The following is a 14,864-nucleotide window of genomic DNA, read 5'->3' as shown; positions in this document are numbered from 1 at the left end:
CTACTTTTCCTTTAGTATCTTTATTATATATATCAGAGTGGTTTTAAATTCCTGGTTTGCCCATCCCTACCATATCTAAGTCTGGTTCTGACACTGTCTCTTCAAGCCCTCCATGCCTGTCAGTACTCAGGATAGCCAGACAGGACTTACTGGTGAAGGGACTGAGGCACAGAGGAGTCGGATGAGGGAGGTAGGGCACACTGCAGTGATGACATGTAGGGCTTTTAGTGACTGTGTGTCAACATATTTGTTAAAAGGGCTTCTGCATTTCTCTCTCCCTTAAGTAGGACAGGAAGGATTAAGTAGGCTGGAGCCAGGCATTTCCTTCTTCCAGGTTGGTGTCTGATTAAACCTAGTCAGGTAGAGTCTGGTAAAACAGATTCTCCTACAGGAAGGAAAGAATGCTCTTGGATGATTTAAATGTGGTATTTCCATTCATCTGTTGAAGGGCATCTAGGTTGGTTCTACAATCAAGCTATTGTGAACTGAGCTGCTATAAACATTGATGTGGCTGTTACTGTAGTATGCTGATTTTAAGTCCTTTGGGTATAAACTGAGGAGTGGGATAGCTGGGTCAAAAGGTGGGTCCATTCCTAGATGCCCTTCAACAGATGAATGGATAAAGAAACTGTGGTATATATACACAATGGAATGTTATTCAGCCATAAAGAAGAATAATATTATGGCATTTGCAGATAAATGGATGGAATTGGAGAATATCATGTTAAGTGAAATAGGCCAATCCCAAAAAACCAAAGGCCAAATGTTTTCCCTGATAAGTGGAGAATTATATATAGTGGAGGTGGGGGTGTGGGGAATGAGAGAAGAATGGGGGAACTTTAGATTATGTAGAAGGAAATGAGAGGGAGGGGGTATGAAAAATGGTGGAATGAGACAGACATCATTACCCTGTGTACATGTATGATTACACGAATGGTATGAATCTACATCGTGTACAACCATGGAAATGAAATGATGTACCCCATTTGTGTACAATGAATCAAAATGCAGTCTGTAAAGAATTAAAAAATAAATAAATAATTTTTTTTAAAAGCGGTATTTCCCTTCCTCTGCAAGGATCGTATGGGGATTTTTCTCCACTTTTCAGTGGGAAGACCTGGCAGGCTCCTAGAGATGACCTTCAAAGGTGTGGGACCCCCCCTAAGAGTGAGCAGCCTGGAGATTTTAACTCTTGGACTCATCATCTTTGAGATTCCATGGCTGGAGTCTTGGCAGAGATCCTTGCAAATCAGATGATCCACTTTTTATCACCAAAAGGACAGTCTCTTTCAAAAGGTCAATGAGAAAGAGGATGAGGCAAATATTCAATAGCTTCATCCCAAAGGGGGAAAAGAAAGAGAAATTATGAAGAGTCCCAAACCTGCCTAAAGATGGTCCAGTCTGCATCACAGTAGTGGTGCTCAAGCTCAGCAAAACATGATACTCAATGACCTTGTGCTAGAGAAGTCTCTAGGACACAGGACTGCATTCCTGGGAGAGAACACAGGCCAAGGAGTTCCATGTACAGCAGAGCCCAAAGATGAATATATCCAGGACTGCAGGACTCATTCCTTTGAGCAAAGGGCACTGATCAGATCACGTTCTGCAGTCAACAGCCACCTCTGAGGAAATATTGTCATGGATGGGAGGATTCTAAAAATACTGTTCTACCCCCACTTAACTCTGGTAGCATTGGGTCTGGATTTGATCAGTGGATCATACGATGCCATGAGAAATCCTCTTTACTCTCCTGTTCCCTGATAGTGTCCTGCACAAAGTGGTTATGGCATGTGGTATTCCTGGTAGCCCTCCAGGCAGAAGAGAGGGTCTCATTGTCATAATCTGGTTACAAGTTGTGGTCTGGATTAGCTGGACTTGGTACCATGTCATCTTCCTACCAGATGCAGAAGCAAAGGGATTGAAATGCACTCATGGACTGGATCTAGTCTACCTACTCCCACTGCGATCCTGGTATCATAGAGGCTTGAGGACCCCTCAAACCACATGCATGGGGAAAGGCTGGTTGGGGAGAGGCCTCAAAGGGAAAAGAGGTGACATTGGCCTAAGGCGAGCAGAGAGGGCAGGCAAGAAGCATAGCCACAAATGTCCACTGCCTGAGCTGGGGCACCAGGTCCTCCCACTTAGTGAAGGGATAGCTCACCTCCAGTTGGTCCCCCTACCTGTGCAGAAGGTTTTTGCCACCTTCCCATGGTACCTTGAACTCATTGAAATAGTGTTGGTTGCCCTTTCAAATGGGTCCAGTCATTCCAGCTTGGCTCCTGGCCAGGGCTGTGACTCCATATGGTTCTTCTATCTGGAACACACACCCTCCTCCATGCTGCATGCCCCTGCCTTTCTCAGAGCGCCCAGTATGACTGCCTCCCTAAAGCTTTGAGAGGAGCTGGGACTGATGAGCCTGGCTGTGCTCTGTAGCATTTTGTTCCTGGCTTTCGATATCCTAGTCCCTTCTTTGTGTCCTAATGACTTGAGCACTCCTCCTGTAACCCAGGGCAGAGTCAGGTGACCAAGAAAGGTAGGACTGGTCTCCTGTGTTTTGTTTGGGGTACCATATGGGCTCAGAGCAGATCCTGACTGGTATCACTGCACTAGATTTATCTTGGTGTCTGTGGGAGTCCTGGGCAGATACCTTGCACAGAACAGAACGCTAACAAAGTTTCATTGGATTTAAGACCAATCAGTGTTTTCAGGCCATAATTTGGAAGGAAAAGAGAAAAGTGGCCCCTCACTCAGTGAAGAACCCCTGAACACACATAATAAACACTCACTGTTTATGGTACCTGGTCTTGGTATCTGGCTCTGTTTATGTTGAACGTACCTGGTCACGGTGTCTGGAAAATATCCCTGATTACTATACCTGGTCATGGAATCTGGCTTATGTCTCTGGCTAATGAACCACATGATGGTATCTGGCTATTCTCTTTGGGAACTTTGTGATGATATCTGGCTATTGTCAGGTTATTGTACTGGGTCTCATGGTATCTGGTAACTACCAGGTCACAGTATCTGCCTATTATCTCTGGTTATTGTACTTGGTCATGGTATCTGGTATTGTCTCTGATACTATACTGGTCAATCATATCAAGGTATTGTCTCTGGCTACTGAATCTGATCATGGTATCTGGGTATTGTTTCTGCTTACTATACTGGTCACAGAATCTGGTTATTGTCTTTGGTTAGTGTATCTGGTCATGGTATCTGGCTAATGTCTCTGGTTCCTGTTCCGGATCATGATATTTACTAATGTCTCTGGTTACTGTACTGGGTCATGGGATCTGCATATTGTCTCTATTTACTGTGCCTACTGGTTTGCATCTCTGGCCAGTTAGAACAAGCTGGCAGGTGGCATATAGTGGAACAAAGCTGCTTACCCCATGGTGACCAGGAAGCAGAGAGTAAGAGGAGGTGAGAAAGGGAGGCTGGGATAAAATTGCAATAGTCCCACCCAAGGCCATTCCCCAGTGACTTATATCCCTCAACTAGGCCCAACCTCCTAATGTTCCCCCACCTGTGAATCCATTATGAATCCTGATAATGCATTTATGAGATAAGAGCCCTTTTGATCCAGTCACCTGACAAAGGCCCCATCTCTAAGCACTACGGCTTTGGGGACAAAGCCTTCAACACATGGGCTTTGGGGGGACATTGAAGATCCAAAACAGTGCTTAAGTGTGTGGACAAAACATAGATGAATTCTGTGCCAGAACACAACAGGGATCACCTTAATTCCAATTGCTGAGTTTTCAGTGGAAATCTCATCAACAGTCTTTACTCTTGCATCCCTATCAGCATTCTTTCCATGAGCCATCATTAGAGTCACTATTAAGCTCCATTTACAAAATTGTCTGTTTTTTGTACTCTTCTTCTCCAACTGTTGACAAATTTTTCCTGCAAAGAGGCTCCAAAGGCTTTGGAACCACACGGTCAGTTATAGTCATGGCAATGATCCCATTTCTTGGTACCGATTCTCCATGTTAATCAGCTTTGTGTTGCTGTGACAAAAACCTGTGGAAAACAAGTTAGAAGGAAGAAACATGTGGCTCATGATTTCAGTGCATGGGTTTTGGATCCCATCCTTTGGGCCTCTTGTATGGCAGAACATCACAGCAGGGAAACTGGAAGAGGAGAAAACTACCATCTTCTGGTGGCCAAGAGATGCGGGGGAAAGAGGGGGGAGAACAAGAGAAATTGACTGTTAGCAGGAGAAGAAAAGAGAAAAAAAGAGAAGCAAACAAAAATAAAACAAAGAACAAAACCCTTAACCCTCAAAAGACAAGGCTAAGGAAATAAGTACATTTAAAAAATGGTAAAAATGAGGAAAAAAGAAACATATATGTACATATATATATGTACATATATATATGTACATGAACCAATTAGCACAGCAAACACACACACACACACACACACACACACACACAAGGAAAAAAGATTTTTTTATTTTTATTGTAAACAAATGGGATACATGTTGTTTCTGTTTGTACATGGAGTAACAGCATACCATTTGCATAATCATACATTTACAAAGGGTAATGATGTTTGAATCATTCTGTTATTTTTTCCTTCCCCCCCACCCCTCCCACTCCTCTTTTCCCTTTATAGAGTCCCTCGTTCCTCCATTCTTGCACCCCTCCTACCTCCCATTATGTGTCATCATCCGCTTATAAGTGAGATCATTTGTCTTTTGGATTTTTGAGATTGGCTTATCTCACTTAGCATGATGTTCTCCAATTTCATCCATTTACCTGCAAATGCCATAATTTTATTATTCTTTATAGCTGAGTAATATTCCATTGTATATATATGCCACAGTTTCTTTATCCATTCATCAATTTAAGGACATCTAGGTTGGTTCCACAGTCTGGCTATTGTGAATTGAGCAGCTATGAACATTGATGTGGCTGTATCTCTGTAGTATGCTGATTTTAAGTCCTTTGGGTATAGGCCAAGGAGTGGGATAGCTGGGTCAAATGGTGGGTCCGTTCCAAGTTTTCTAAGGAATCTCCACACTGCTTTCCAGAGTGGTTGCACTAATTTGCAGCCCCACCATCAATGTATGAGTGTACCTTTTTCCCCACATCCTCTCCAACACCTATTGTTGCTTGTGTTCTTGATAATCGCCATTCTAATTGGGGTGAGATGGAATCTTAGTGTAGTTTTGATTTGCATTTCCCTTATTACTAAAGATGGTGAACATTTTTTTCATATGTTTGTTGATTGCTTGTAGATCTTCTTCTGTGAAGTGTCTGTTCATTTCCTTAGCACATTTGTTGATTGGGTTATTTGTATTCTTCGTGTAGAGTTTGGAAAAAAGATTTTTAAAAATAAAGGAATTGGGGATCCAAGATGGTAGGCTACAGGGAAGTGGCATTCCTTGTTGCTTCATGACTCAGAATGCAAGCAGAGGAAATACTGTTTGTCTGCAAGGCAGTCATTACTGCCCGCTGATCCTCTGCAGTTTACCCCTCATTCGTCCACTGTGATCACCTGCCCTCTGCCAGTATATCACCTGCCTTTTGAGTGCAAATCACTTGCTGACCACAGTCTATCATCTGCCATTTTCCCATTTGCCTGCCTCTTGCCTGCCCATCGCTGGTCTTTCACCTACCCATCGCCCACCACCCAACATCCACACGCCCGTCTGCCATTAGACTGCAGACTGCCAGCAGACTGCCATCAAATTATCTGCTGCCCACTGTTGCCTGGAAGCCCATTGTCACAGTATCCACAGGTTTGGTTACACTTGGTTGCCACCATTTTGGAGTGCTAGGGCCTGAAGGTTTGCTGTTGCCACTGCTGTCATCTCGAGTCAATATACAGGAGGCATACTGATGTACCTGCAGGTCTGCTTGCACCTGAGATCTTTCTGCTCCATGTAGTAGTGGCTGCCATCTGACTGCCTCTTTGCTGGGTCCCTCCTTTATGTGAGCGTGTGCCTGGTGGTCTCTCTGCAAGTTGAAAGGGCATTGAGATCTTGGGACTGCAGCAAGACAGGGCCTGGGGAAGCTGATACCCAGCTCCATCAGATTGCAGCTGGGTTTGGGTAGACTGTCTAGTTCTGACAAGCCTGTGGATAGTTGGAGACTAGGGGCCTTTCCCTCAGGGGAGTACAGGTTGGAGAAACTGGAGAAAACAGGGCTCTCCCCAGCTTAGTGAGTCCTGAGGTGTGCGGGGACAGAAGAACCCAGGTACAAAAGGTGGGAAGACTATAAGAGGGTGCGAGGGCATCTTGCTATCTGCTAGCCCACCCAACTAGTCCAGCACCTACTGGACTGGAGCTAACATTAAACTTCAGACAACCCTGCCTACCTGTGGAGGTTGAAGCTAAGAAAATTTTTGAAAGCCAACAGAAGCAATCATTCAGTTTTCCATGGAGACTTTCCTTTTTTTTTTTTACCCTCTTTCTCAGACCTCTACCATCTTTGAATTCAAGTATTTTTCATGCATCAATTTATTATGAGTGGGATGTAAACTGATGAATAGTATATGATGGTTTTTTTGTGTATTCTTACAATTTTACTTTTTTAAAAAAATCTGTATATATTTTTGTCTCCCTGGATTCTCTTACTCACTTCTTTCATACTAATAGAGAACCTCTATTAATTCCTCCCTCACTCTTACTATAAATTTTTGCCTCTATCTCCTTTCCTTCTCCCTAATAATCATCACATCTTACACCACTTCTGTTCCCTCATAGTCCATCATTTGAAATGGGAAACCCTTTTAGCAAACTTACTGTTTATATTATAGACAATAAGTGGTCACTTCATTTCTGTTTAATGTGACAAAACTACAAATGCCTTAATCGAAGCCATTTGGTTTAAGGTGGTATATTGTTTGCATTGGGTGCTGTTAATATTGGTCTCCCCCTTAAAGGTGAGTTACTGGGAGCCTCCAGGACACTATAAGACTATAGGGTAGACTCTGTATTGCCTCAGCTCCATACCTCTAGATGAGAAGACACACAAACAACATGAATACACAAGGGAACAAAGCTCCTCAAACAAACCAAGATGTTCCAACAACAGAATCCATAGACTACATACTAGAAGAAATGTCAGAGGAGTTTAGAAAATACATAGTTAGACTGATCTTCAAAATAAAGTATGGCATGGGAGAGAAAATACAGGAAGTGAAAGATCACTTCAATAAAGAGGCAGAGATTATAAAAAGGAATCAAACAGAAATCCTTGAAATGAAGGAAACAATAAACCAAATTAAAAATTCAATGAAAAGATCACCAGCCAGACTAGACCACTTGGAAGACAGACCCTCAGACAATGCAGACAAAATAAATACTCTTGAAAATAAAGTTGATTACATAGAAAAGATGGTAAACAGTGAACAGAACTTCCAAGAAATATGGGATAACAGGAAAAGAACAAATATAAGATTTATCTGAATAAACAAAGGCATGGAGCTACAAACTGAAGGAATACACAATCTTTTCAATGACACAATAGCAGAAAACTTCCCAAATCCAAAGAATGAAATGGAAAATCAACTACAAGGGGTTTACAGAACCCCAAAGGTACAAAATTACAGCAGACCCACACCAAGGTACATTATAATGAGAATGACTAACATGCAGAATAAAGATAGAATTTTGAAGACTGCAAGAGAAAAAATCAAATTACATATAGGGGGAAATCAATTTGGATTTCAGCTGATTTCACAACCCAGGCCCTTAGCACCAGGACGTCCTGGAATTTCATATATCAAACTGAAAGAAAATGAATGCCAAGTATTATATCCAGCAAAATTAAACTTCAGATTTAAAGAATGAAATAAAAACCTTCCATGATTAAAAAAAAGTTAAAAGAATTCACAAAAAGAAAGCTTGCACTACAGAACATTCTCAACAAAATATTTCATGAGGAGGAAATGAAAAAAAAAAAAAAAAAAAAAACCAGCAAAGGGAGAAACCTCACTAAAGGAAAGGACAGTCAAAGGAGAAACTAAGCTAAGTTTAAAAACAACACTAAGGGAGATCCAAGATGGCGGACTAGAGGGAGGCTGCATTCCTTGTCGCTCCATAACTCTGATTTCAAGCAGAGGATATCTGTTTCTTGGTGAGGCAGTTTTTGCTGCATATCGATCCCCTGCTGTTTACCCCATTTGTCTGCTGTGATCACCTGCAGTCTGCCAGCATATTGACTATATGCCTTTTTTGAGTGCAGATTGCTCACTGTTAGGCGCCTATCATCCTCCATTTGCCGGCCTCTCACCTGTCCATCACATGCCTTAAACCTATCCGTAACCCAACCCACGAGGTTCACCTTCCGATCTTCTGACAACAGTCAGCAAGCTGATCGCGAACCGCCAGTGGAGCACCAGCTGCCTGCTGTTGCCTGGAAGTTCACTGTTACAGTACCTGCAGGTTTGATTACACGTGGCTGCTGCATTTTGAGACGAAAGCCAGGCCACATAGGACCCATGGCCAGAATGACTGAGCCCCATCTCCAGGATCCCTCAGCCTGACTGATCACTCCCTGCCTCTGGGGCCCTCACATTGACTGACTGCTCCCTGCAGCCAGGACCCCCAGACCAACTGACTGTGCCCCATCACCAGGACCCCAGACTGACTGATTGTACCCAGCCTCCAGGATCCCGCAACCACCTCAAACACACCCAACCTTCAGGACCCTGCCTGACCAACTGCAGCCCACCTCCAGGACCTCCAGCTGACCACGTCCACACACTGAGCTGCAGCTCCCCATTTGCCAACACATTTGAAAGCCAGAATGGCCATCTTGGATAATCCTGGAAGCCGTAGCTCTGATCTTTAGGTGGGGCAAATCCCATCCTGAGACACCTGCTGGAGGCTTGAAGCTCATTGTCAGGTACCTCTCATGCATCAGGCTACTGAAGACTGGGAGGTTTCATTACTATATGACTGTTATACTATAGATTTTCTTTTTGCTCCTTATTGAAAAAATTTTAAGTTTTTATTTCTTTACTTCTCTTGCTCTCTTTTCCTTTTGTTTACCTGTTGCCTCAGTCTCTTTCTCCCTTTTTTTGCATGCTAACATTCGATTTCTTTTAATTACACTCTCACACTTTCTATTATCTAGAACCTCTGTATATTCTTTTTGTATACCATTAACAGCTACATTCTACATCCCTCTGCATCCTCTTTGTCCTCCATTAGAAACTGCAGACCTTATTGCAAATCTGTTTGTTTTACTGAAGATAATATTTGAACTCATTCTGTTTATTATGACAATATTGTTATTGTCCTCATAGGGTCTATTTGGTCTAGCATTGCATAGTGTCTGAATTGGGCACTGCTAATATTGAGCTCACCTTAAAGAAAAGGTTTAGGAAACCTATAGAGCCACTATAAGCCTATAGGGGAAAATCTGTAATACCCCAGATCTGTACTGCTAGAGGGGAAGATACATGAACAACATGAAAAAATAAGGGAAGAAAATGATCCAAACAAACCTAGATTCAATAGTAATAGAATCCAATGACAGTATGTTAGAAGAAATGTCAGAAAAGGACTTCAGATTATACATGATTAAGATGATTCGCGAAGCAAAGGATGAGATAAGAGAGCAAATGCAGGCAATGAATGATAATACCAATAAGCTGAAAGAGCAACTGCAGGAAGCAAAAGATCATTTCAACAAAGAGATAGAGATTCTCAAAACAACAACAACAACAACAACAAAAAAAAACCCAACCAAACAGAAATCCTTGAAATGAGGGAAACAATAAACCAAATAAAAAACTCAATGAAAGCATCATCAAAAGACTAGACCACTTGGAAGACAGAACCTCAGACAATGAAGACAAAATATTTAATCTTGAGAATAAAGTTGCCCAGAGAAGATGGTAAGAAATCATGAACAGAATCTCCAAGAACTATGGGACATCATGAAAAGACCAAATTTAAGAATTAATGGGATTGAGGAAGGCACAGAGATACAAACCAAAGGAATGAACAACCTATTCAATGAAATAATATCAGAAAATTTCCAAAACCTGAAGAATGAAATGGAAAATCAAATACAAGAGGCTTACAGAACACCAAATGCACAAAATCACAACAGGTCCACACCAAGGCACATTATAATGAAAATGCCTAACATTCAAAATAAAGACAGGATTTTGAAGGCCGCGAGAGAAAAGCATCAGATTACATATAGGAGGAAACCAATATGGATAGCAGCAGACTACTCAACCCAGACTCTAAAAGCTAGAAGGGCCTGGAACAACGTATTTCAAGCTCTGAAAGAACATGGTTGCCAACCAAGAATTCTATATCCAGCAAAACTAACCTTCAGGCTTGAAGATGAAATAAAATTCTTCCATGATAAACAAAAGTTAAAAGAATTTACAAATAGAAAGCCTGCACTACAGAATGGTCTCAACAAAATATTCCATGAGAAGGAAATGAAAAACAACAATGCAGGTCAGCAAAGGGAGGAACTATCTTAGAGAAAAACCACTCAAAGGAGAAACCAAGCCAAAATAAAAACCAAAAATAAGCCCAAATGCCTGGGAATACAAATCATATCTCAATAATAACCCTGAACGTTAATGGCCTAATCTCATCGATCAAAAGACATAGACTGGCAGAATGGATTAAAAAGAAAGACTCAACAATATGCTGCCTGCAAGAGACTCATCTCAGAAAAAGACATCCACAGACGAAAGGTGAAAGGATGGGAACAAACCTACCATGCACATGGACTCAGTAAAAAAGCGGAGGTTTCCATCCTTATATCAGATAAAGTGGACTTCAAGCCAAAGTTAGTCAGAAGGGATAAAGAAGGACATTTCATACTGCTTAAGGGAACCATAAATCAGGAAGACATAACGATAGTAAATATTGATGCCCCAAACAACGGTGCATCCCTGTACATCAAGCAAATCCTTCTCAATTTCAGGAATCAACTAGATCACAACACAATAATTCTGGGTGACTTTAATGCACCGCTGTCACCACTAGATAGATCTTCCAAACGAAAACCAACCAAAGAAACCATAGAACTCAATAACACAATCAATAACCTAGACTTAAAAGACATATATAGAATATTCCATCCATTAACGAGCAGATTCACTTTCTTCTCAGCAGCACATGGAACCTTCTTGAAAATAGACCATATGTCATGTCCAAAAGCAGCCCTTAGGAAATGAAAAAAAAAAAAAATAGAGATACTGCCTTGTGTTCTATCAGATCATAATGGACTGAGAGTAGAAATCAATGACAAAATAAAAAACAGAAATTACTCCAACACCTGGAGACTAAATAATATGCTATTGAATGAAACATGGATAACAGAAAACATCAGGGAGGAGATACAAAAATTCTTAGAGGTCAATGAGAATGATGATACAACATATCAAAATCTCTGGGACACTATGAAAGTGGTACTAAGAGGAAAATTCATTGCATGGAGCACATTCCAGAAAAGAATGAAAAGTCAACAACTAAATGACCTAACATTACAGCTCAAAGCCCTAGAAAAAGAAGAAGAGAAAAACAGCAAAAGTACTAGAAGACAGGAAATAATTAAAATCAGAGCTGAAATCAATGAAATTGAAACAAAAGAAACAATTCAAAAATTGACAAAACAAAAAGTTAATTCTTTGAAAAAGTAAACAAAATAGATAAACCCTTAGTACACTAACAAAGAGGAGAGAAAAAACTCAAATTACTAAAATTCGTGATGAAAAAGGAAATATCACGACAGACACCACTGAGATACATAACATAATGAGAAGCTACTTTGAAAATCTGTTTTCCAACAAAATAGAAAGTACCAAAGACACTGACAAATTTCTAGAGACATATGCTCCTCCCAAACTGAACCAGGAGGACATACACAATTTAAACAGATCAATATCAAGCAATGAAATAGTAGAAGCCATTAAAAACCTACCATCCAAGAAAATCCCAGGACCAGATGGATTCTCAGCTGAGTTCTACAAGACCTTCAAAGAAGAACTCATTCCAATACTTCTCAAAGTATTCCAGGAAATAGAAAAGGAGGGTACCCTACCAAACTCATTCTATGAAGCTAATATCACCCTCATACCCAAACCAGGAAAAGACACATCAAGGAAAGAAAATCTTAGACCAATATCCTTGATGAATATAGATGCAAAGATCCTTAACAAAATATTGGCAATCCGTATCCAAAAACATTAAGAAAATCGTGCACCACAATCAAGTGGGGTTCATCCCTGGAATGCAAGGATGGTTTAACATCTGTAAATCAATAAACGTAATCCATCATGTCAATAGACTTAAGGATAAGAATCATATGGTTATTTCAATTGAGGCAGAAAAAGTGTTCAACAAAATACAACACCCTTTCATGCTGAAAACACTAGAAAAAATAGGGATGGTAGGAACATACCTGAACATTGTAAAGGCTATTTATGCTAAGCCCATGGCCAACATCATTCTTAATGGAGAAAAACTGAACCATTCCCTTTAAAAACGGGAACAAGACAGGGATGTCCTCTTTCACCACTGCTGTTCAACATTGTCCTCGAAACTCTAGCCAGAGCAATTAGGCAGACCAAAGAAATTAAAGGGATACGAATAGGAAAAGAGGAACTTAAGCTGTCACTATTTGCTGATGACATGATTCTATATTTAGAGTATCCGAAAAACTCCTCCAGAAAACTTCTAGACCTCATCAATGAATTCAGCAAAATAGCAGGCTATAAAATCAACACGCATAAATCTAAAGCATTTTTATACACAAGCGATGAAACATCTGAAAGGGAAATGAGGAAAACAACTCCATTTGCAATATCCTCAAAAAAAATAAAATACTTGGGCCTCAATCTAAACAAAGAGGTAAAAGATCTCTACAATGAAAACTACAAAACACTGAAGAAAGAAATTGAGGAAGACCTTAGAAGATGGAAAGATCTCCCATGTTCTTGGATAGGCAGAATTAATATTGTCAAAATGACCATGCTACCAAAAGCGCTATACAGATTCAATGCAATTCCAATTAAAATCCCAATGAAGTACCTTACAGAAATAGAGCAAGCAATCATGAAATTCATCTGGAAGAATAAGAAACCCAGAATAGCTAAAGCAATCCTTAGCAGGCAGAGTGAAGCAGGGGGTATTGCAATACCAGATCTTCAACTCTACTACAAAGCAATAGTAACAAAAACAGCATGGTATTGGTACCAAAATAGACAGGTAGATCAATGGTACAGAATAGAGGACATGGACACAAACCCTAATAAATACAATTTTCTCATACTAGACAAAGGTGCCAAAAATATGCAATGGAGAAAAGATAGCCTCTTCAACAAATGGTGCTGGGAAAACTGGAAATCCATATGCAACAGAATGAAACTAAACCCCTATCTCTCACCCTGCACAAAACTCAACTCACAATGGATCAAAGACCTCAGAATCAGACCAGAGACCCTGCCTTATAGAAGAAAAAGTAGGCCCAAATCTTCATCATGTTGGCTTAGGATCTGACTTCTTAAAAAGACTCCTAAAGCGTAAGAAGTAAAATTAAGAATCAACGAATGGGATGGATTCAAACTAAAAAGCTTCTTCTCAGCAAAGGAAACAATCAATAAGGTGAAGAGAGAGCCTACAGAATGGGAAAAAATCTTCACCACATGCACCTCAGATTAGAGCACTAATCTCCAAGCTCTATAAAGAACTCAAAAAACTTAACACCAAAAAACCAAATAACCCAGTCAATAAATGGGCTAAGGAACTGAACAGAAACTTCACAGAAGAAGAAATACAATCAATGGACAAACACATGAAAAAATGGTCATCATCTCTTACAATTAGAGAAATGCAAATCAAAACTAAGATTTTATCTCACTCCAATAAGAATGGCAATTATCAAGAATACAAACAATAATAAGTGTTGGTGAGGATGTGGGAAAAAGGTACATTCATACATTGATGGTGGGGCTGCAGATTGGTGCAACCACTCTGGAAAGCAGTATGGAGATTCCTCAGAAAACTTGGAATGGACCCACCATTTGACCCAGCTATCCCACTCCTTGGCCTATACCCAAAGGACTTAAAATCAGCATACTACAGAGATACAGCCACATCAATGTTCATAGCAGCTGAATTCCCAAAGGCTAAGCTATGAAACCAACCTAGATGCCCTTCAACAGATGAATGGGCAAAGAAAATTTGAGACATATTGGCCATAAAAAAATGAGCCATAAAGAAGAATGAAATCATAGCATTTGCAGGTAAATGGATGGAACTAGAGAATATCATGCTAAGTGAAATAAACCAATCCCAAATAAGCAAAGGCTGAATGTTTTCTCTAATAATCTTCTTCTGTAGAGAAGAATCTAATAATCTCTAATTTTCTTTTGTAGAAGATGCTAGGGCTGGGGAGATAGCTCAGTCGGTAGAGTGCTTGCCTTGCAAGCACAAGGCCCTGGGTTCAATCCCCAGAACCGCAAAAAAAAAAAAAAAAAAAAAAAAAAAAAAGGGGGAGGGAGGAAAGATGCTGATCCATAGTGGGGAGGGGTGGTAGGGAAGAATGAAAGAACTTTGGATTGTGCAGAGGGGAATGAGGGGAGGGGTGGGGCCATGGGGATTGGAAGGACAGAATGAGACAGACATTATTACCCTATATACATGTATGATTACACTACTGGTGTGACTCAGCACCATGCACAGCCAGAGGAATGATAAGTTGTGCTCCATTTGTATACAATGTGTCAAAATGCCTTCTACTGTCATGTATAATCAATTAGAACAAATAGAAAAATTTTTTAAAATGAAGGAATCATCTCCGTTGAGCTGGTCAAAATTGTTCATGAGAATGGATGGTCACTGCCTATGCCCAACCGTCCATGCCCAGCTG

This window comes from Sciurus vulgaris (genome assembly GCF_902686455.1).
Source record: "Sciurus vulgaris genome assembly, chromosome: 13".
Lineage (NCBI taxonomy): Eukaryota > Metazoa > Chordata > Mammalia > Rodentia > Sciuridae > Sciurus > Sciurus vulgaris.
This window is presented reverse-complemented; position numbering follows the sequence as displayed.